Here is a 25,773-nt window from a genome sequence, read left to right as displayed (position 1 = left end):
GACATGCGTTACGGAGTTGGTAGTGTTGGAACTGTCTGCTTTATTTTAGAATGATATCCTGTTCTCTACGTTGAATCGTTAGAAGAACCTACTGTTAACGAGAAAAATTCCTCGAAGACGAAAAGAAAGACAATATTATTACGATTTCTTTTGTATGATTGCTACGAAAAATGAAAAATATGTTCGGATTTGTGGAGTTCCCTCGAACTCTTAACAAAGCCAGGTGCAGTTCATGAATTACAATATGAATTAAGCAGTCTAAGCACAAACTACGAGACACACCACTTCGTATCGACTTTGTACAGGACGATGATAAAGAGAGCAGGAGAGAAAGCAAATGAAATGAGCCGTCTGGAGATGACTGAGATGCGCCAATTTTTGTGGATGCTGAGCAGTTCCTCACGTTCCCAGGAATTCTGTTTCCTGTCCAGGTTCAGAATTTATCCGGCATCGCATCAACAGCTGTACGTGCGGAGGTGAAGCTGAAACCTTCACCTAGGCATACAATACCCGAGGAGACCTCGTAATATCAGCCAGCGAAGAACATCCACGACGAGCGTTGGTAGGTACTGGTGCCGCCGACGTTGCGAACACACACATAGAATTAAATACGGTGAGTCATTTTTGAAAGGGTTTTCTGATTAATATTCTGCTAGTGATCCAATTGACGCGTGACAGTTTAAAAAAAAAAATGTTTATGACCTGTGATATTGATTATACTATACATCATAAGATGAAAAGAAATTAAACTGGCGTCCAGAAGCAACAAACTGAAATTTTGCAAGGTAGCGTTTATTTTACCACAAAACAGTGTAAGCAGGTGATAGTAAAGAAGAAACAATGTGAAGAATACAGAACTTAAACAAGTGAAATATGCCTAAGGGTAGACAAAAATTTTCTCCGTCTTTTCCAACTTAAGAGATTTGCACAAACATTCCGACAGCTGATTAATGTGCTCAGTATGCGGTGTAACAACCTCTGGCAGTAATATAGGCCTGAATGATGTCATGAATCTCATTTTGCGCCAATAACGCTCATTCTTCCCGCAAAGCTGCTCGCAAGTCTTGGAGAGTGGTTGGTGGGTGCTGATGTTATCCAAACCATCTCCCTAGTGAATCTCAGACATGCTCTCTGGAACTGAAATCGGGAGAGCGAGCAGGCCATGCTATGAGTGCAACATCTTCCGTTTCCAAGAAAACATCAACCACTCATGCTCTAAGAGGTCGAGCATTATCGTCCATCAGTACGAAGTCTGGGGGCACAGCACCTCGCAACAGCTGTACATGAGGTTCCAAGATCTCGTCACGATATCTGACAGCATTTAAGCCTCGCTGATTCACCCGTACAGTTTCATGCAGAGGCATCCGTGTGATCAACATAATCCTTCTCACCCCATTAGAGATCCTTCTCTACATCGGTATTTTTCCACAGTGTTTGAGTTCAGATATCGTGTTCCATGTTCCCTACAGATGTGAATACGTTGAGAATCACTCTTTAGACCAAATCTGGACTCATCTGTGGAAAAAAACGTTGGCCTACTGTTCGATCGTCCAGGTGGTATGTTGATAACTTTAGACGTTCTCATTTGTGAAGACGTGTCAGAGGCACACATACAGCAGGTCTCCGACAATATAGGCCTTTCTGCGGAAGCCTTATGTACACAGTATGCCTCGATACAACACGTCCAACGTATGCTGCTAGGTCAGATGCCAGTTGGCGTGCAGTTCTAGGGCGGTACCTCCGTGCCCTTATAGCCAATTAACGGTCCTCTCTTTCTGATTTCACAGTGTTCCTCATACAATTTATAACAAGAGTTATTGTAAAACAGCAGTGCTGCTATAGACATTTCGAGATTGCAAACAAATTGTTTAAAAACTTACAGTTAAACTATAATACTAACGAATGAAAGGGAATTTAGCACTGAAAAAAGAGAAATGAATTGTATTAACACACTAGAAAGATACACAAAACTCACTTGGCGTTATTGAAAAATGTGGTATGTTCTGTGAAGTAACCTATAGTTTCCCAAAAAATCAGTTCAGAAAAAATTTAATAAATTACGATTTCAGTTTTTTTTTAAATTTACGGAATGTTTTCTAAGTATCTGTAGGAATACGGAAATAAGCTGCAACTGCTGCTAAACACAACAGTTCATTTTGCAGAGCAGACCTTCTCAGCGCAGTGACGTTTGTAATACTGGCTGAAATTGCTTGGCAAATCGCTCTTGTATGGCGGGGTCAAGGAAAGGCCTTTTACTAAGAGATGAATTGAGAAAAGATTCCTCTAGCCTATCATTCTGACTGACAGCGCAGTATGTGATACTTATGCGCGCATACGGCCATTTTGAGTATTACAATTCGACCTATCAGCACAATCACAGCCGATGTGATATTTGTATTTATTGCCTGGAGAATATTATAAATAAACGTCTGGGAAGAATTATTTTAACTTAACTGTTAATTCTTGAATATTAATCTAACCACGTGTCACTGATTTATGTTTCATGTTTGCATGTCCACGACTAGTGTTGTATTGTTGCCGGATAATTGTGGGGTGAAAGAAGGTCTGCATCTTCGAAGTTTATGAATGTATTACTGCTAACAATACTTGAGTGAAAAGTTTAAATGAAATATGTTCATTAGTTATCAACCTTTATTCCTCAAGAAGGTCTTACTAAACTAAAAGTTCAGTTCTCTGAAGACATAGCTAACAATAACGAAAATCTAAGGAAAGAAACCTATGATAATATAGGCGTCGGTTGAAGAGATTTAATAAACATGTTGAGGAACGTAAGATAGACATAAAAATATACAGGGCGAATGCTTTTCAGTTATAAAAGACGCATAGGAAATGGACAAAAGAGCTTGAATTCGTTAAGCTACATGTTGCGCTAGATAAGAAGATAATAACGGGTTTGAAAAGAAAAGAGAAGAAAGATTTTTCACATTACGCATTAAAACGACTACTGCGGTACAAGGAATTATCAAGCTGAGTAGAAAAACAGAAGGACAGTTGTTCGAAACGAGTTAAGCTGGTGCGGAAATGGTAGTTCAGTTACAAAATAAAAATACAACAAGAAAGAGAAAAGCTTTATTATCCGACCTAAAGCAAATAAGATGGGTAGTACCAAAGATTGAAGGGCAGTAGACATTTGACTGTTAGTCTGCCATGATTTAACCCAAGAGGACTGTTCACCAGATAATATTTCTGAGAACGTTCTCGGATGTATAGCCCGTCTTTTGGGAACATTAATGTTTTCGTTGTTGTCTTCACTCGGAAGACCGGTTTGATACAGGTCACCACGGAAATCTAAACCGTGCAAGCCTCTTTCATCTCTGAATAACTACCGCACCCAACATCCATTAGACTCTGTTTACTGTATTCAATCCTTGATCTACCTCTGCGGTTTTTAACCCCACACCTCTTTTCTTTATCAAATTGACAGTTCCTTGATGCCCCTGGATGTGTCTTATCAAATGATCTCTTCTTTTAGTCAAGTTGTGTCATGAATGTTTCCCCCCATTCGATTCAGTATCCCCTGATTTTTTGTTTGATCGTCCCATCTAATCTTCAACATTTTTCTGTAGCACCACATTTCAAAAGCTTTTATCTTCTTCAAGTCTGAATTGCTATGGTCCACGTTTCACATGCAAGGAATTACAGTGGAATACAGAGCCATTGGAAGACAAATTAGGTAGATTCATCATCACGCTATCGGAACCTGCTTTGTACTAACCCACGTCAGCAATGCATGAGACAAGTCTGCTTCTTTCTTCTACTTCTTAAGTTCATCATAGAACTTACATGTAGAACAACAGCAGAGAGATACAGGAAAAGATTGGATCTCTACGGTACTTACAGAAGAAATATCTATAAGAAGGTGAAGTAGTGAAACTTTCTGTGTACTGTGAAACGTGTGAGAAAGGATACTGCACTATATTTAATGTACCTGTTCTCACCACGGAGACAGTCTGAGACACGGCCGAGTATTCCTCCTCCTGTGGTATTCACACTATCTATCTATTTAATAAGCATTAACGATATCAACAGAGGAAAGACAATATTCGATGAGACGATAAAAATGACAGTAAGAAAGATCGGTTCGTGGCTCTACAAAAGAAATAGTGTACCTGGAGATGTATGTATTAAGTAGTGAGGAGGGTTAACAACAAAACTAAGTAACCTTTCTGAGAATATAGTATAGTACAGAAGTAATTATTAAGTTTTGTGTCGGGTCAGTTATCAAATAAATGTGTAATTTTTCAGACAAATTTATGAAGTTTGAGGTTTTTTGTGTGATGATGATGTACTAACTCAACTTTTATTTACAACGAACAAAAACAGGCCAGGAAGACGTTAAATTTCTGATAAATCCTATAAGACTGTAATAGCAGCACAAAAGTCCCAAAGAAAGATACCAGGAAATAGAGAAGGTAGGGAAATTGAACCACGTACCAACCTACAGACTATTCAAAAATAACACAGAGAAATTAGAAACATCTTCTGCACAAAGAAACATTTTACCTTATAAAAGTTTATTTCATCGATGGGCTTACAAAACCAAGGCTTCATTTTGTAGCTACACCTCCAGATACGGTTTGAAGAGACTATGAGTCAAAACTAACTTTTATGTGACTTCATAATTTTTAAAGGAATCAGCATACAATGAAATTTGATACATGCAAATTCAAATATTTGTTATTATTTAGCTTATCACTTTGTAATAATCTGTAAGCTTTTTATATTTTTTTGCTTAGTGTGTCAAGTTTCACTGAGATTTGTCTTGCAAATTGTGCTACATTTTATGGGAAAATGTAAATAGATTAATAAGTTTATATAGATCCATATCCAGTTAATAAAAAAACAGTGTGATTGCGTGATACGAAGTTAAGGAAAGAAAATATGATATTCTACTACAAATAGCGCTTTATTAATCCTTGGGTGCATGGAACAGCTGGAGTCGCAAAAATGTATGGGAGGGGTCCATTAAGACCACTACGTCAGAACAACGCAAATTTATTAAAGTAATATCAACAAATTATGATGTGTTTGGTCACAAAAAATAAATACGGAAGTATTTATAATGATATTATGATCTTCATTTTAGTACTTGGAATACAGTATAATAAATCACGTTACAATTTTTTTTTTTGGTCAAACAACAAACTTTCCATCTTACTGGGCACCAAAACTTCTATTCATGAAAAATGGCCTCTTCGTAAAGAGCTACATTATATTTTTGTAAATATTTTTGTACCTTTGGTGAATGTCTGATCATGTTTTCTGTCTTATCTATGTGGGTACACGGAAGATCTTAGTTTTAGTGATCTTCCAGTTTGTGCAATCTTCGCTGTTGGCAAGTAACTCCACAATGTGACATACCTCGTGGAACATTCTTTTCAGAAGTGAGTTGTTGACTCTTTTCTATATGAAGACGTGTATTATCTCTTTCCCTAACTCCTTGAAGAAAATTCTTATTTTATGGGATCTATTTTTTACGAGGTTGGCCTGTTGTGAAAATAAACACAGATTATTGATGACTGCCACAATTATTACATTAGTCCATAAGTAAAAAGCCTATCCCCTTGAGGGTCCCTTGAGGTGACATCTGATAAAGAGATTCAACTCCTAATTTAATTTTATTATTGAATAAAACTATCTCTGACTTCTTTTTGCGTCCTTAATCCACTATGGCACTGTGATGGGGGGAACTGATCAGTATGATACTTTTTTTTGGTACATAACGTACCTGTATAGTTGTCAGTTTATTTTTAATCCCAGATGACAAGGATAAAGCTTCTCTGAACTTGAAAGCTTTTATTTCTGATGGAATTTCCTTGTTGCTTGGCCACAAAGTTCCCACTGCTATAATCTTTTCCTGCAAAAGTTCTTCAAACAATGGAACAGTTCTGAAAAAAATTATCCATCGTAATATTCGCTGACGTTCCTCCCAATGTCATTGCTAGTATCTTTGCTTTAGTAGAAGCAACACTTGTTTTTTCTATCTGATGATGTCCCAAAATCGTATTCATTTCCTCGGACATAACGTTCTGCTGATTTTTTCCTCGATATCAGCAATACATCTACCTTCTTTGTTAGTGAAATTAACGATCTCCGTGAACGTTCTTCGCTAGATAAAACTGCCTCGTAGTTCTAAGAGTAACAGTTACACTACCTGGTAGTGGATCAGACAGAAGTTTCATGATACTGTGTACTCTAATTATGCCACATGGTGCTGGCGTTTTATACCAAAGAAATAAGCACTTCTGTTGTCCGTCTTTCAGGGCCGGTACGAAAATGTATTTCTACATGAGAGATTAACCATTTGGTGTCCTTCCGTCCCCTATGACTTTCCTTCCCACTTTCAGCAGCATCAGCTTTCGCTGCTAATTATGAAACACATTATATACAAACCTTCCATTTGGGCACTCCTCTCAGTTTGGCGTCCCAAGCTGCGGCTTACGTCGCTTGAGGCTTAAACAGCCTTGCTGTCGTCACCTTGAGTGCTAGAAGAAGTTGTTTCATCATCCTGAGGTGCATAAGTCTCTGGATCACTCTCTTCTCCCTAACAAAAAGGAGCTTCGTCTTCAAACCATTCAGGAATTTTTGTTTAAAAATTCTGGTCACTTCTGCTGACTTAGGGTGACATACTTTTGCTTCTAGCAAGTAATAGGACTTCCTTGCTGTAAGTAAAAGATAAAAGTATCTTGCATAATTATTCATTACATAAAACTAGACTTTTGATCAACTGTAGCAATTTTGGCGTACAGAAACACACTAGCCTCCCTAAAGAACACTAAGTGGTGGCTTTTGCAGTTCTTCTGACTTTTCAAGAATGAATATAGATGTGTGCAAGCGTTGTCAGGAACTTTGCCAACATGATATGCCGTTCAGACGAAAAATAAATGCATACGTGGTGTCTGTCCTTTCGGACATGTCCAGAAGAAGAGACGCCGGCCAAAGATCTCTTGAGTGCGGATGCACACCAAGCTCGAAGTCTCAAGGGAATCAGTGAGATGCCGCGCCTAATGAGGCTAATTAGCAGGGGCACTACATCAGTAGTGCGTGCTGAGAATCTGGGTGTGACGGGAGGCGTGCTACGTTAGTCCATGCAGATGCGGTGACCACTGTGTCCAGGTGGTATAGTGGTCAGTGCATCAACCTATTGAGGGGAAACCCAAGTTCGAATCCTACTCTGGCACAAATTTTCGACTTACCCTATTGATATAAATCAACACCTACATCTACATCTACATCTACATACATACTCCGCAATCCACCATACGGTGCGTGGCGGAGGGTACCTCGTACCACAACTAGCATTTTCTCTCCCTGTTCCACTCCCAAACAGAACGAGGGAAAAATGACTGCCTATATGCCTATGTACGAGCCCTAATCCCTCTTATCTTACCTTTATGGTCTTTCCGCGAAATGTAAGTTGGCAGCAGTAAAATTGTAGTGCAGTCAGACTCAAATGCTGGCTCTCTAAATGTCCTCAGTAGCGATTCACGAAAAGAACGCCTCCTTTCCTGTAGAGACTCCCATCCGAGTTCCTGAAGCATTTCCGTAACACTCGCGTGCTAATCAAACCTACCAGTGACAAATCTAGCAGCCCGCCTCTGAATTGCTTCTATGTCCTCCCTCAATCCGACCTGAGAGGCATCCCAAACGCTAGAGCAGTACTCAAGAATAGATAGTATTAGTGTTTTATAAGCGGTGTCCTTTACAGATGAAACACATCTTCCCAAAATTCTACCAATGAACCGTAGACGACTATCCGCCTTCCCCACAACAGCCATTACATGCTTGTCATACTTCATATCGCTCTGCATTGCAACGCCCAAATATTTAATCGACATGTCTGTGTCAAGCGCTACACTACTAATGGAGTATTCAAACATTACAGGATTCTTTTTCCTACTCGTCTGCATTAATTTACATTTATCTATATTTAGAGTTAGCTGCCATTCTGTACACCAATGATGAATCCTGTCCAAGCCATCTTGTATCCTCCTACAGTCACTCAACGACGACATCTTCCCGTACACCACAGCATCATCAGCAAACAGCCGCACATTGCTATCCACCCTATCTAACAGATCATTTATGTAGATAGAAAACAACAGTGGACCTTCCACTCTTCCCTGGGGCACTCCAGATGACACCCTCACCTCCGATGAAGACTCACCATCGAGGACAACGTACTGGGTTCTATTATTTAAGAAGTCTTCGAGCCGCTCACATACTGGGGAACCAATCCCATATACTCGTACCTTAGTTAGGAGTCTGTAGTGGGGCACCGAGTCTCAAACGCTTTCCGGAAGTCAAGAAATATGGCATCCGTCTGATACCCTTCATCCACGGTTCGCAATATATCATGTGAAAAAAGGACGAGTTGCGTTTCGCAAGAGCGATGCTTTCTAAAGCCGTGCAGCAACTTCTCTGTCTCAAGGAAATTCTTTGCATTTGAACTGAGAATATGTTCGAGAATCCTGCAACAAATCGATATTGGTCTGTAATTTTGAGGATCCGTCCTTCTACCCTTCTTATATACAGGCGTCACCTGCGCTTTTTTCCAGTCGCTCGGGACTTTACGTTGGGCAAGAGACTCGCAATAAATGCAAGCTACGGGAGCTAGGATCTTTGATTCCTTTCTGTCTTGACAGATTAACTATTTGAAATATGGATTTTGTGCTAAGAGGTCTAAAAGACCCGTGACATGTATCAAAGATTGAGGATTATCAAATTAATAAAGAAAAATAGTTAATTTGACCTGCACCAAATAAAGTTTTTCCTTAAGAAAGCCAACACTATTTCCAAGGATTTCACAGAACGAAAAGAAACCGTTTTTAAGACAGTTTATTGATAAAATCGTAGGTAACCGGTTCCGAAAGCACCCATTTACACGGCCAGGGGTTAAAGGCTAATCGATAGTAGTATTTCAATAGGTGGTTGTTGTCTTGGACATCCTGACACATTTAACGGCAATTGATTTGTTTCTGCAGACAATCTTGAATTATTTCACTGCAGTAATCTTCCCAGAGAGCAGAAAATCTTCTGAGCCAAGTGTGAGGGCTGCGTCCTGTTTGCTGTGGGATTAGATTGCACGGCTAGGGCAGCCGATAAAGGAAGCCCGTATCGTATGTCGGGAAATGTAATATGTGGCCGGTCGATAGCGGGACATCCGGACCGAAGGAAAGGAGGAAGGCGGCGGTGGACATTGTTTTGTCTTGAAACCTGCACCAGGAAGGCCTTGTGATCGAAATAAGTTCACACGACAGACGAAGGAACGAATCTTATTCCAATGCTCTACAAATTAGATGTGTCAAGCAGTTACTCCTTTCTCATCACCAAGAAAATACGCAAAGATTTAAACTTGTAGGTAAGGGCGTTTTAATGTTCAGAAATCTTGTAGATACATTTATCGTGTCCCTAACGTAGGACGGTCTGAGGCAAACTGACTGGTCCAGAAATACCTATTCTTTGAAACTTTGCTATATGTACCGCTTTGTGTTCGCATGTTCGCATATTGTCAGAAGTCCTATTTTTCCTCGGCAAATGGATAAACGGACACAGAGTTTTGAAACTATTTTGATGAAGGGACAGTACACAGCCACTACTTGGAAAGGCAAGGCATAACACGATCTAATAGAATGTACCTTCATAAAGCGTCTACTCTGCAGCGTCATTATGAACATAGTTGATGGTATGACATAACATATGTGCTGTTAAAGAAGTGCCGAATATTATGGAAAGAATGTTGTAGTAGTTGAAACAAGAAAACCTTAGTCCTAAAAACAAGTGACCAGAAATATATACTTTATGAGATCTGAGCACTGAATAGCAGTCCTGAAACGGGTCCACTGCATCAGAAAAATGTAGCCCTTATCGGCAGGATTTGCTAGAGATGAGAAGACGGTGTGAGGCATCTCGAGCGAATGACTTTATTGCTCTTGAGCTTTCACGGTTTGTTAAATAAAGATTTTACGAACCTCCTTCTCCAATTTTAAATCGGTTATAGGGTATAAATATAAGTGTTTAGGCACAACTTAAAATCAGGGCAAGATATTTAATTGCTTAGTTGTTATCCATGTACATATGGAGACTCTCGTAATTATAATAATGAGCGTATGGCATTGGTGGCCGGGAGACCCTTCGCCGGGTGGTTCAACCTCCGCTCCACAAGTTCTTTAACGTCCCTACGGCGACTTGCGAGTGAATGAGGGTGAAATGATGAACAAAGACACACCACCCAGTCATCCCTGATCCCGCCGGGAATCGAACCTGGGACCTCGTGCAGGGGTAGCGAGAACGCCACCGGAAGACCACGAGCCGCGGTCATATAGTAACGGTTCTCGAAAGAGCAGAGAGGCTGCACGGTCATCAGTGGTACCTGTTCTTTCGAGAACAGTTACTATCTTCATAGTTAAAGGCTACCCAGCCATTGACCTTCTTCTGTGCGAATGCGCGCACAGGTTGCCAGAACTCTTACGGGAATCGTCACCTTAGTGTGCGCGAGTAATGAGAGGATGGGCAAATATATATTAGGTACATTACATATGTAGATTGTGGACAGTTGGGAATGTGGGTCTCACAGGAAGCGTGCAAGATATAAGTCCCTGCAGTAGCGCTATTCATCTTTGCCCTCGGTGGCTCAGATGGATAGAGCGTCTGCCATATAAGCACGCGATCCCGGGTTCGAGTCCCTGTCGGGGCACACGTTTTAGCTGTCCCCATTGAGGTATATCAGCAACACCTGTCTGGGCTCTGAGCACTGCGGGACTTACCTTCTGAGATCATCAGTCCCGTAGAACTTAGAACTACTTACACCTAACTAACCTAAGGACCACACACACATCCACGCCCGAGGTAGAATTCGAACCTGCGACCGTTGCAGTCGCACTGTTCCAGACTGTAGCGTCTAGAACCGCTCGATCACAACCTGTCTGCAGCTGTTGGTTTCATTTAGTTATCATTTAAATATTATTACGTTTATCAATATTCAAATATGTCGAAATACACATACACACAGAGATTTTCAGTACTAAACAGATAAGTATTTATGATTTGCATCTAGAATAGTATTGGGCGACTCTTATCAGTAATGTGCATTATACACTGAAGGAAGAAAAATTGCAACACCAAGAAGGAGTTGCACAATATAAAGGAAAATTGTTAGGCGTGTTTCTACATCTAAAAGATGATGTCTATTCCGATTTCACGTCAGTCTCGTAAGAGCGGCGCTAGAAGCGCCACTGTGTGAATGCAAATCAAATTGGCTTTAAATACACGCTGTAACGGCGGTGAGTGTCAGTTAGCTTTGAGATTGGACGTCTTGTGTTCATGTTACTCATGCCTTTAAGGCGACAAAGACACCATTATCAACACCTCACTGAGTTTGAAGGAGGTGTGTAACAGGGCTACGAGAAGCTGAATGTTCCCTCTGCTATGTTTCACAAAGACTTGGAAAGAACGTAGCCAGTGTACACGATTGCTTGCAGCGGTGGTCACGAGATTGTACGATCGCAAGAAGACCGGATTGCCACGTGGGAGTATCGAGTGCGACGACCATCGTGTCGGGTCTAATGGCTCCGTCGGATCAAACAGCATCTGCAGCAGCAAATTGAGAACCAATTGGCACCACAGTGACACAACGAAGTTTTACACATCGGTCACTTCAGGGAGAGGTCCGAGAAAGACGCCCTGTAACGTGCGTTACATTGACCCCACATTTCTCGTCGGTCTATAGGATCATATACACGCAGAGAGCGATCTTCTACGTTGTTTAAGACTGTGTGTATTTTGTGTTTTCAAGTTTACTGGAATCTTTCTATAGGTGATTATTAGTTTCCGCTGTTGCAATGATAACAGAGGCACACCGTCGAAATTAGCCTCACGTCACTCACACACTTACATTTCTAATTTTGTTTGGTACATGTTGTTGTTGCGGTCTTCAGCCCGAATTCTGGTTTAATGCATCTCTCGACTCAACTCTGTCCCGTGCAAGCATTTCATCTCGGCATAACTATGATCGTTTCGACAAACTGCCTATTGGCTTCTGTGTAGGTTCTTCGGCCGACGTTCATCTAATGATTTTACTGACGTCTCGCCAGCACGAGTGGCTAGCATTGTCAAAGCTTCAACCTCCATTGTCGGTGTTCAGAAAATCATTAGATGAACGTCGGCAGAAGAACCATAGACAGAAGCCAATAGGCAGTTTGTCAACGAGTAGCCACGAAAGCGTTAACAATTTTGTATGATCGTTTGGACTTGCATACTTTAGTCAAACTCAAGTCTCTCTCTACACTTTTTAACGCTCCACCCTTACGTAACTGACTGTTCCTTGAAGCATCAGATAGTGTCCCATCACCCTATCCCTTATTTTAGTCATGTTGTCCCATAAATTTCTTTCCTCTAAAATTCAGTTCAGTAATCATAAATCGCATAATAATGAGGACATAGTGAGATAAGGCAGTCATGTAAAAAGTATCTGGATATGTAACACGCAAAGATTATTTTTATTTATAATAGGAATCTTCGTATTTATAAGCAAATCATTATGCCTTTGTGTTTCAGATAGTATACATTCTTATAGTCTAAGGTGACAAAAATCATGGGATGCCTTCTAATATCGTGTCAGACATCCTTTTGCTCGGCTAAGTGGAGCAACGCGACGTGGCATGGACTCAACAAGTCGTTGAAAGTGTCCTGGAGAAATACGGAGGTATATAGTTGCCCATAATTGCGGAAATGTTGCCGGTGCAGGACTGTGCCTCAAACTGACCTCTCGCTTATGTCCCACAAATGTTCGATGGGATTCAAGTCCCCTGACCATGGTCGCCAAATCACACGCTCGAATTGTCCAGAATATTCTTCAAACCAATTGTGAACAACTATGGCCTGTTACCTGCGGCATTCTCATCCATAAATATTGTATAGTTGTTTGGGAACATGAGGTCTGTGAATGGCTGCAAATGGTATCCAAGTAGCCAAACATAACCTGAGGACTCAGTCCGTTCCATGTAAAGACAGTCCACACCATTATGGAGTCACCATCAGCTTGTACAGTGCCTTGTTGACAACTTGGATCCACGGCTGCGCTACACTCGAACACTGTCATCAGCTCTTATCCCCTGAAGTCTGGGCTCATCTCACTAGCCCACTGTTTTCCAGTTGTCTAGGATCCATCCGATATGGCAGAGATTGAAAATACCGCTTCAGTTGTAAATTACTTTATTTTCACACTACCGGTTTCGGACTGTTGTAAGCCCATCCTCAGGTGTCGTAAATGTGCTGTGGTCCCCGGGGGCCGTGTGTACTAGACGCGGTGTGCTGCCTATGAGCGCCGAACAGGGAGTCACAAGCCTTGCAGAGGAGGTGCAGGCGATATTGCGCTGTTAGTAGAGGCACTCGCGTCGGTCATCTGCTGTCATTGCCCATTATCGGCAAATTTCGCCTCACTGTCCTATCCGATACGTTCGTAGTACGTCCAACGTTAATTTCTGCGGTTTTTTCACGTATTGTTCCTTGTCTGTTAGCACTGACAACCCTACACCTACGCCTCTGAACTCGGTCGTTAAGTGAAGGCCTGTGGTGAAATGCAGTGCATGAAACTGGTATTCACGGCACACTCTTGACACTGTGGATCTCGGAGTATTGAATTCTGCGACGACTTCCGGAATAGAATGTCCCATGTTCTGCCATTACCCCATTTAAATCTGCCTTCGTGCGGCCATAATCGCACCGGAAACCTTTTCACATGAATCACCTGTAATATCTCTTTATATTCTACTAATTATCCCTGCACAATTCTATGAGTGAATTATGTTTCCTACTTGACCATCTATATACTCGCAGAAGCGATGTGCAAAGTAGTAGAGTATTATTACTTTTCCATAAGCGCACAATTACTCTTTGCAATATTCTCTCTGATGTGTTGAGGGGACTTCTAGGATCTTCTCCATGCCGAATAGCCGCATTGAATAATTGTAATTTTGCTATCGAGGTTACTGGTGGAAAGAGATTGAAAACATATTGTATGCTACTCAAGAAAATATATACTGAGCATTTACATCAAAAGTGTATAAGGGATTTAATTATATATGTATTCTCTAATTGGAAATTTGCACGGAGGTGTCGTTTTGTTGGCAATCAGAAGGGAACTTCCGTTGAATTGGCAAAGAACCTGCAATTATTAGATCCAAGAGCTCCATTATTTCATCGGATAACTAAACTCCATCAAAGCAAACTTTCCGCTTGGTCTGAGGTTTCCCGACTGACTACGCAACGCAAGAAAACCAAAACATTTTATTTAAACAGGATTGCAGATGGCTTCCAATCATCGAGACTGCGGACAAGAAGAGTCATCGTCCGCTTCTACTTAAACAAGTAAAACTTAATTACAGTTTTCTTGAGCGACTGTGATATGACTGATTATGAATGAGATCATTAATAAAAACTAATAACTAACTTTCCTCCTCACCAGCAACCAGTATAAACACAATATCAATTAAAATTAAACACCTGAGTGGTTCATGGTATGGGTTACTGTAGTCATGTCCTAGTTCATGAACCACGGGCAACATATGAGTGGCCAAGTAAGTGGTCCCGACAGTCGGGATACCAGTTACTTTGGAATAAGGCTAGGTATCTCGGGCATATTCTGAGTCGTGGTCACCTTTGTGCTCATACGGCAAAGACTACCAAATCCACGGGTTAGTCCCTCAACCGTTAGGGGTAAAACTCAATGGGACTCGGGGCAAGTAAGGCTAGCAACCTGCTTCCCCGATACTTTAAATATGATGCTGGCAACAATCAGAGCAAAATGCCTCGGACCTTTGGAGGTGACGGAGTCCCACCTCTAACTGACAAACCAGGGACTCCTAAGATACGACTTGGCAAACAAATGGTAATGAGATGGGGAGCTATTAATATCAATGGGGGCTACCCTGGGAAGAAGGTAGAGCTGGCAGAGGCTGCAAGTAAGATGGGGCTGGACGTTTTAGCTGTTAGTGACATTCGGGTAAGGGGTGAGAAAGAAGAGAAAGTGGGAGAATACAAGGCCTACCTGTCAGGAGTCAAAGCAGGAATAGCACAATGGGGTGTAGGGATTTACATCAGGAAAGAAATGGAAACCAGCGTAGTTGCAGTAAGGTATGTAAACGAACGACTGATGTGGATAGATTTGACAGTGTCTAGCAAGAAAATTAGGATTGTGTCAGTATATTCGCACTGTGAAGGGATAGATCAAGATAAGATGGATAGTTTTTATGAGGCACTCACTGATGTAGTTGTTAGAGTAAAGGACAAGGACAGTGTTCTGCTCATGGGTGATTTTAATGCCAGGATTGGAAATCGAACAGAAGGGTATGAAAAGGTTATGCGTAAATTTGGAGAGGATATGGAGGCCAACAGGAACGGGAAACAACTCTTGGATTTCTGTGCCAGTATGGGCTTAGTAATCACAAATTCCTTTTTTAAGCATAAGAAAATTCACTGGTATACTTGGGAAGGCAGGGGAACCAGACCTGTCATTAACTATATAATAACAGATAAGGAATTCAGGAAGGCTGTGAGGGACACACGTGTATTCAGGGGATTCTTTGATGACACTGATCATTATGTAAACTGCAGTGAAATTGGGATTGTGACGCCGAGAGTGCAGGAGGTCAGGTCCATATGTAGGAGTATAAGAGTGGAGAAACTTCAGGATAAGGAAATAAGGCACAAGTACATAACAGCAATCTCAGAAAGGTACCAGTTAGTTGAATGTAATCAATTACAGTCATTGGAAAAGGAATGGACAAGGTACAGGGACACAGTACTAGAAGTGGCTAAAGAATGTCTTGGAACAGTAGTGTGTAAAAGTATGAAGAAGCAAACAGCTTGGTGGAATGACACAGTCAAGGCAGCCTGTAACAGGAAAAAGAAGGCGTATCAAAAATGGCTACATACTAGAACTCAGGTAGACAGAGAAAGTTATGTTGAAGAAAGAAACAAAGCCAAACAGATAATTGCAGCATCCAAGAAGAAATCTTGGGAAGACTTTGGAAACAGGTTGGAGACTATGGGTCAAGCTGCTGGAAAACCATTCTGGAGTGTAATTAGCAGTCTTCGAAAGGGAGGTAAGAAGGAAATGACAAGTATTTTGGACAGGTCAGGAACACTGCTGGTGAATTCTGTGGATGCCTTGGGCAGATGGGGGGAATATTTTGAAGAGTTGCTCAATGTAGGTGAAAATACGATCAGAAATGTTTCAGATTTCGAGGTAGAATGGGATAGGAATGCGGATGGAAATAAAATCACATTTGAGGAAGTGATTTGAGGAAGTGGAGAAAATGGTCAATAGATTGCAGCTGGGGTGGGTGAAATTAAGTCGGAACTCATCAAATACAGTGGAACGTCGGGTCTTAAATGGCTACACAGGATAATTGAAATGGCCTGGGAGTCGGGACAGGTTCCGTCAGACTGGACAAAAGCAGTAATCACACCAATCTTTAAACATGGAGACAGAAAAGATTGTAACAACTACAGAGGTATCTCTTTAATCAGCGTTGTGGGTAAAATCTTCTGAGGTATTGTTGAAAGGAAAGTGCGAGTATTAGTTGAGGACCAATTGGATGAAAATCAGTGTGGGTTTAGGCCTCTTAGAGGTTGTCAGGACCAGATCTTTAGCTTACGGCAAATAATGGAGAAGTGTTATGAGTGGAACAGGGAAGTGTATCTATGCTTTATAGATCTAGAAAAGGCATATGACCGGGTTCCTAGGAGAAAGTTATTGTCTGTTCTACGAGATTATGGAATAGGAGGCAAACTTTTGCAAGCAATTAAAGGTCTTTACATGGATAGTCAGGCAGCAGTTAGAGTTGACGGTAAATTGAGTTCATGGTTCAGAGTAGTTTCAGGGGTAAGACAAGGCTGCAACCTGTCTCCACTGTTGTTCATATTATTTATGGATCATATGTTGAAAACAATAGACTGGTTGGGTGAGATCAAGATATGTGAACACAAAATAAGCAGTCTTGCACATGCGGATGACTTAGTTGTGATGGCAGATTCGATTGAAAGTTTGCAAAGTAATATTTCAGAGCTAGATCAGAAATGTAAGGACTATGGTATGAAGATTAGCATCTCCAAAACGAAAGTAATGTCAGTGGGAAAGAAATATAAACGGATTGAGTGCTACATAGGAGGAACAAAGTTAGAACAGGTGGACAGTTTCAAGTACTTAGGATGCATATTCTCACAGGATGGCAACATAGTGAAAGAACTGGAAGCGAGGTGTAGCAAAGCTAATGCAGTGAGCGCTCAGCTACGATCTACTCTCTTCTGCAAGGAGGAAGTCAGTACCAAGACTACGTTATCTGCGCACCGTTCAATCTTTCGACCAACTTTGTTGTATGGGAGCGAAAGCTGGGTGGATTCAGGTTACCTTATCAGCAACGTTGAGATTACGGATATGAAAGTAGCTAGGATGATTGCTGGTACTAGTAGATGGGAACAATGGCAAGAGAGTGTCCACAATGAGGAAATCAAAGAAAAACTGGGAATGAACTCTATAGATGTAGCAGTCAGGATGAACAGGCTTAGATGGTGGGGTCATGTTACGCGCATGGGAGAAGCAAGGGTACCCAAGAGACTCATGGGTTCAGCAGTAGAGAGTAGGAGGAGTCGGGGCAGACCAAGGAGAAGGTACCTGGATTCGGTTAAGAATGATTTTGAAGTAATAGGTTTAACATCAGAAGAGGAACCAATGTTAGCACTGAATAGGGGATCATGGAGGAATTTAATAAGGGGGCTATGCTCCAGACTGAACGCTGAAAGGCATAATCAGTCTTAAATGATGATGATGATGATGATGATTAAACACCTGAGTACAAATGACAGATCCACCAAGACGCTGCTCTTTTATACCTTGTGTACGGATATTACCGCCATCTGTATATGTGCATATAGCTATCCCATGTCTTTAGTCAATTCAGTGTATGATGCACTTCGTAACAGTCTAAAAAATTAAAAGAGTAAAAAAAAATCCGAAATTTTTAGCCGTTGCCTCTTTGAACAGAAACACAGTTGAGCCGTGCAGGCTTCACGTCCACTACGTGATAAGGCAGTTTCTGATATAACGAGACCATCCGAGCGATTTATGGAGGGTGGACCAATCAGTGAGAGTCGGCGTCAATCAGGAGATGCATGGAGATAGAAAGGGGCGGAGAGACTGAAAGGTTTGGGGGCGCGTTGCGCCGCCTGTGGGAAGCGGGCACGTGTCGCGACTGGCGGGGCACGGTGCGGCGTCGCGACGGCGCCGCCGCCTCTCCCTCCCCCCTCTCCTTCAGCGTCCCCCTCCCCTCCCCTTCCCCAGCCGCTCCCCCACCACTACTCCCAGCGGCCCTTGCCTGCCGGCGTCCTCCGTGTCAACAGATAGGCCGCCTACCGGAACAGACAGCAAACCCGCTAATCGCTGCTGCCGCCGACAACTCGCCGCCGCCTCTGCAACCACGACCACAACCACAACCAGACTGCTTCTGCTCAGCGTGATAGGCTCTTTACTCTCATTTGTTGGAGCTTAATTGTCATATCATCAATAGAGAAACAACTACAATCGCTTAGTAGTGGGAAGGTGTCTAAATCTACGAGGAGCGGTCGAGAAGTTCCTAGCCCGAGACAGTTACCGTAATGTCTCGGACAACCACCAGCACCTGCTTTTATGGCGACCCTTTGTGGGTATGCAAGTCAAACGTCGCAGCTTCGGCTTCGTCAGTTTTGCCTCTAGGAAGCGTTGCAAAATGGTTCAAATGGCTCTGACAATGGGAAGGCCACAGATACGGCCAAACGATTCGGTTAAAATTTTGCAGGTCGCTTGTGTACAACCTGAAACGAAGGACTGTAAGATATTTTGGGTCAACATACCCGCAATCTTAAGAAAATCATCCCTAAAGGTTATGACGAGCACTCGACTCGAAATTGGAGGGGTCAATGGATAATTGTAAATAGAGCATTTTTCATCATCAGGTATGGGGTCCGCAAACGCAAACTTTTCCAGAAATCGAGGAAAGAAACTTTTACAACTGCCGTTTCTGTACCCACATGCTAAACGCTTTTCGCCGACAGCGGCGATAGCGCAACGGCCAAGGTAACTGGTTGGGAATCGGAAAACCCAGGTTCGAATCTCGTAGAAACTTAGCGCATGTTATTCTAAGGCACTCGACACTTTGGAAGGAACAGTGTAGCTGTCTAAAGATTGCATTCATTAGATGCTCTTGGTACCGTGAGTATATTTGTTTCCAATGTTTATATGACAAGTACCATCCACCTAGTTGTTCGAAGAATAATGCGAACACGTAACAGTGACTGGAAGAGTCATTGTAAAGTGACCTGGAGTATCATTTTAGTTGTTTACTATCCCAAGAGGTTTGAGAAATTTATTTGCCTACATTATTATTATCATTCCTTATTGATTTACTTACCTTATTAACCCTCCTCTCCCTATCAATTGAGATATGGAAAAATACAAACGAAAAAAAACATACGATAGGTTTCTAGGAGATTCGAACTCGGGTTTTCCGATTCCCAGCCAGTTACCTTCGCCGTTGCGCTATCGATGCTGTCGGCGAAAAAGAGTTTACCATGTGGGTATAGAAACGCCAGATGTAAAGGTTTCTTACCTCGATTTCTGGAAAAGTATGCATTTTTGGACCCCATACTTGATGATGAAACATGCTCTACTTACAGTTGTCTATCGATCCCGCCAATTTTGAGTCGATTGCTCGTCATAACCGTTAGGGGAGATTTTCTCAAAATTGCGGGGGTGTTGGCCAAAAATATCTTAGATTCCTTCGTTTTAGGTTGTACACAAGCGACCTGCAAAATCTGGAATCGGTTGCCCGTGTCTGAGGTCTTCCCCTTGTGAGCACTATGGGATTAACTGTTGAGGTCATCAGTCCCCTAGAACTTAGAACTACTTAAACCTAACTAACCTAAGGACATCACACACAGCCATGCCCGAGGCAGGATTCAAACCTGCGACCGTAGCGGTCGCTCGGCTCCAGACTGTACCGTCTGGAACCGCACGGCCACTTCGGCCGGCCGATGCGTTATATACCGCCGTGTAAGCAAAATGGCGAACATCTAGACAATCAGGAATCGCGCCGTGACTGAATACCTTCATTTGAAGGGAATGACGCCCAAGGAAATTGCGGAGGACATGAGGAATACGCCTAAGGACAGTGCCGCTGATCGGCCCGCTAAACCCTAGGGCAGAACACGTGATTAGGGTTGTGGAAAGGGCCAAATAAGGTTGGGGTCAGTTTCACTTAAAATTCTAATTTATTGTAATTTAACAACACATTTACAACCAAAGTGGCACACAGCCGAACTGTTTCAACTACGAGTTTCAAACTTCAAAAACTTTCACGGCTGAAGGCCTCCAAACAAGAACTCTTAATTTTAAAGTGACTGAAAACACGCAATTACAATTACAAAAAATAATTAAAATATACAGGGTGAGTCACCTAACATTACCGCTAGGTATATTTCGTAAACCACATCAAATACTGACGAACCGATTCCACAGACCGAACGTGAGGAGAGGGGCTAGTGTAATTGTTTAATACAAACCATACAAAAATGGACGGAAGTATGTTTTTTAACACAAACCTACGTTTTTTAAAATGGAACCACTTTAGTTTTGTTAGCACATCTGAGCATTTAAACAAATACGTAATCAGTGCCGTTTGTTGCATTGTAAAGTGTTAATTACATCCGGAGATATTGTAACCTAAAGTTGACGCTTGAGTACCACTCCTCCGCTGTTCAATCGTGTGTATCGGAGAGCACCTAATTACGTAGGGATCCAAAGGGAACAGTGATGGACCGTAGGTACAGAAGAGACTGTAACAGCACATTACGTCCATATGCTAACCCCTTTTCATTGGTCTTTTTCACTGACGCACATGAGGGGTGAGGTACACGTACACACATGGTTTTCGTTTTCAATTACGGAGTGGAATAGAGTGTGTCCCGACATGTCAGGCCAATAGATGTTCAATGTGGTGGCCATCATTTGCTGCACACAATTGCAATCTCTGGCGTAATGAATGTCGTACACGCCGCAGTACATCTGGCGTAATGTCGCCGCAGGCTGCCACAATACGTTGTTTCATATCCTCTGGGGTTGTAGGCACGTCACGGTACACATTCTCCTTTAGCGTACCCCACAGAAAGAAGTCCATAGGTGCAAGATCAGGAAAACGGGCTGGCCAATTTATGCGTGCTCCACGTCCTATGAAACGCCCGTCGAACATCCTGTCAAGAGTCAGCCTAGTGTTAATTGCGGAATGTGCAGGTGCACCATCATGCTGATACCACATACGTCGACGCGTTTCCAGTGGGACATTTTCGAGCAACGTTGGCAGATCATTCTGTAGAAACGCGATGTATGTTGCAGCTGTTTGGGCCCTTGCAATGAAGTGAGGACCAATGAGGTGGTCGCCAATGATTCCGCAACATACATTTACAGTCCATAGACGCTGTCGCTCTACCTGACTGAGCCAGCGTGGATTGTCCACGGACCAGTAATGCATGTTCCGCAGATTCACTGCCCCGTGGTTTGTGAAACCCGCTTCATCGGCAAACAGGTAGAACTACAACGCATTCTCTGTTAATGCCCATTGACAGAATTGCACTCGATGATTAAAGTCATCACCATGTAATTTCTGATGTAGCGACACATGAAACGGATGAAAGCGGTGACAATGCACTATGCGCATGACACTACTTTGACTCAGTCCAGCGGCTCTCGCAATGTCCCGTGTACTCATGTGTGCGTTCATGGCAACAGCAGTTAACACACCAACTGCACCCGCTTCTCCTTTGATGGGCCTGTTACGGACCCGTTTGCGTGCTACGACCATACCTGTTGCATACAGTTGGCGTTAGATGCTTTGCAATGTGCGGAACGTTGGGTGCTCTCTGTCCGGGTACCGTTCTGCATACACCCTGCAGGCTTCAGCTGCATTTCGTCGACACTCGCCATAGATGAGTATAATCTCCGCCTTTTCAGAGTTCGAATACACCATGGTCACAGTTCCTACAACGCTACACTATCACAGACGTCTGGTAACACGGTGTACTACAGCTGGTCTGCGTGCGGGGACGAGTGCAGAATAACAATAGCAGGAAGCGCCACATGCGGACCTGCCACAGCTAGACCAAACCACAACAGTGCACTACATCCACACTCGTAAACACGGTCGTCATCGTAAACATGTCCCTGCAGATGCTGCTCGCCGACCGTGGCCCGTGTTTGTTACAACACGCGACTGCACGTCGGAGGTTTCAAGCGTCAACTTTAGGTTACAATATCTCCGGATGTAATTAACATTTTACAATGCAACAAACGGCACTGATTACGTATTTGTTTATATGTTCAGATGTGCCAACAAAACTAACGTGATTCCATTTTAAAAAACGTAGGTTTGTGTTAAAAAACATACTTCCGTGCATTTTTGTATGGCTTGTATTAAACAATTACACTAGCCCCTCTCGTCACGTTCGGTCTGTGGAATCGGTTCGTCAGTATTTGATGTGGTTTACGAAATATATCCAGCGGTAACGTTAGGTGACTCACCCTGTATATCACAGATAGGTTGAAAGGCTCCTGGCGAGGGTGGTAGACAAACATGAGCAAGATGCAATACAAACGGCTGAAGGCCCACCACAAAATTTTCAAAATTTTAAAATAAATTACGATAACCTTTCAACGGCAGAAGACCGCAGTGTTTAAGCTTGAAAGGTAATTTTAAGAATGAGGATCCATGGCTGAAGGCCCACAATTAAAAAAAAAAAAAAAACATGAGCCCTAAGTTTTAAGTAGCTGAAACCGGACTAAAGAAAAGACAACACAACGGCAATGACATTTCAGCAAATGCACTTGCTGGAATTCAAATTTACTTACATAAAATACAGTAAACCAATAATTTTTTTGTCATTGGCAATGATGGATTATAAACAAACAGTTAAACGCCAGTGAGAAAGACAGTAAAAACCACAGCAGTCAGAAGCCTCCAGGGAGTCGGTCTGCCCTCGTTCACTTAGGTGAGACAGGTGGTGCGCCCAACTACACTTGATCCGTCAGAACCCAACCAAGGGACAAACACGGACCGACCAACAAACGACTTGCTTTCCACCAATCGGCGCATGACAATTCAAACACAAAATGTTATGGGCGTGATTATCCACAATCAAATATGTATAACTATTAAGCTGTCAGAACTACAAACTGTATTGGACAGCGACAACAGGTGAGGAAAGGACACTGCCTGAAATTGCGTTAGTGGCCAGATCAGGTAACCGGACCATTAACGGCCGCGAGGCAGAAAATTCCGCTGATACACTTGAATTGTAGGCAACCAATATTTATTTCCACCGCATGGCAGCTAAATTTCAGCAGTGTTGCTCACAGGAAAACCTTCCCAACAGCGAACCACACAACATGAATGGACGTGGCTTGGGTACTTGAAACCACTACTCCACTCTGACGTCCTGGGTCGGCGAATCTCGAAGCTCGTGGCGATCGGACAGCGCAGGGACTGCCAGCGGACCCAGCCGACTGCACCCCGCGGAGATAACTTCCGTGGTCCGCACAAACCGACCGAATACCCTCAGAATTCCGACAACATCTGAAATAGTCTTCAGTGTAAATAACAAACACTTGCACGGAGACCTGAGCGATACTCAACACTAACTAAGGAAGCACGAAGACAAATCGGGACTCGATGCACACACACACACACACACACACACACACACACACACACACAGCCGACTCATGAACGATCGGCGAGCCAAAACGCGTCGTCCGGTAGGACGATCCACCAAGACCGCGGCCCGGCTCAAGTGCTGCGTGGCGGTAATGGCCGGGCGAGCCATGTCGACGCAGACCTCACTGCTCCAACCCGACTGCACTAGTGCCGCATTACAACTCCCCGACTGGCAGGTCCGGACTGCGCTCCAGAAGCGTTCCAAGTGACTGGCTGCCTGAACTCGCGACCCTAACTCGTCTTACGACAGAAAACGACCGGGATGTAATAGCAGTCCGGCAAAGATACTACGAAAGGGAATATGTCGATACACAGTAGTAATAAAATTAACGTAATGAGGTGGAAGGATTGCTCTACAAATTAGCTCTGAAAAGACAGAGTATATGACCATAGGAAGAAAGATCCAGAACTCTCAAGATTTAATTGTGAACAACACCAGGTATAAACATGTTAAACAGTTCAAATACCTTGGATAATTTTTTACAGAAGTAACATCAACTGAAGCAGAGATAAAAGCACGACTGCAGGCGGGAAACAGATACTATCACTCTCTAGACCCTATATTAAAATGTAGAAGTGTCTCTCAACAACTAAAGCCACGTTTGTATAAGACATTAATAATGCCGGTAGTACTTTATGGTTCTCAAACCTGGAGCACTCGAAAACAAGACCTTAAGCGGCTGCTAACATTTGAAAGGAAAGTCCTCAGGAAAATATTTGGACCAGTCAGAGATCAGACTACTGGAGAATGGAGAAGACGCCATAACACTGAATTAGAAGAGCTGTACAAGGAGCCTAACATCTTGGGAGTGATGAGAAGCAAAAGACTGCAATGGGCTGGACATGTTGTTAGAATGGAGGCAACAAGATGGCCCAAAATCACAATGGACTGGATTCCGTCAGGCAGCAGACCAGTGGGAAGACCTAGAAAGAGGTGGATCGATGGAGTGAGAGAAGACCTGTTACAGCTGGGAGTAACGGAAAACTGGAGACAAATAGCAGAAGACAGAGACGGATGGAGAGCTCTAACTGTGGTGGCGCTCGGTCCTCTGGACCTGATCGCGTGAATGAATGAATGAATGAGGTGGAAGTACGTTAAAAACAGGGTGTAAAATACATGATGGCGGGAACACGAGCCACACACAGCTCAGCCCCGTCTTATGCAACAGTGGAGAACAAAACTGGGTGTGCGACTTCAAACGTGGAAGAACGAGTGTGGAAGATGTGCCAAGGACCGGAAAACCTGCCACATTGCCACTGATATAACAGTGACCGCAATTCACGATACGATTTTGCAGGATCGTTGAACAACGTTGCAGCACATTAAAACCACATTTGGAATCTCCCATGAGCGTGATCATGACGTTCTTGTGGATATTTAGGGAATGTGGAAAGTTTCATCTCGGATGCTTCCGAAAGACTTGAATGCAGACCAGAGACGGGAGTGTGTGCAGTATTGTGAAGAAATCATCCGCCAATCTAAGGGAAGAATTGGCTTTTTTGCAAGGTATGTCACAATGAAGGAAACGTGTGTTCGCCACTTTGATACTGAGACAAAACAGCAGTAACAACAATGGGACATACTTCATCCCCTACACCAAAAATTTCCAGGTCCAAAAATCAGCCGGTACGGCGATGACATCGGTCTTCTGGCATGCAGAAGGGGTAATTATGGTGGATTTCTGGCACAAGGGAGTAACTACCAATGCATCATACTATTGAACACTCCTACACCTTTTGAGAGAAGAGGTAAAGAAGAAAGGGCGCGGAAAATTGGCGCGCGGAGTTCTTTTGCATGAGGACAACGCACCGGCGCAAAAAGCCTGTGATACACTGGAAACTCTGCGTGACTCCGGTTTCGAATTGTTACGTCGTCCGCCATATTCTCCAGATTTGGCTCCATCGGACTTTTTCTTTTCCCAAAACTAAAAAAAAAGATCTCAAAAGTCGAAGA

Source organism: Schistocerca gregaria, chromosome 6 (genome assembly GCF_023897955.1).
Source record: "Schistocerca gregaria isolate iqSchGreg1 chromosome 6, iqSchGreg1.2, whole genome shotgun sequence".
NCBI classification, from domain to species: Eukaryota; Metazoa; Arthropoda; class Insecta; order Orthoptera; family Acrididae; genus Schistocerca; species Schistocerca gregaria.
This window is presented reverse-complemented; position numbering follows the sequence as displayed.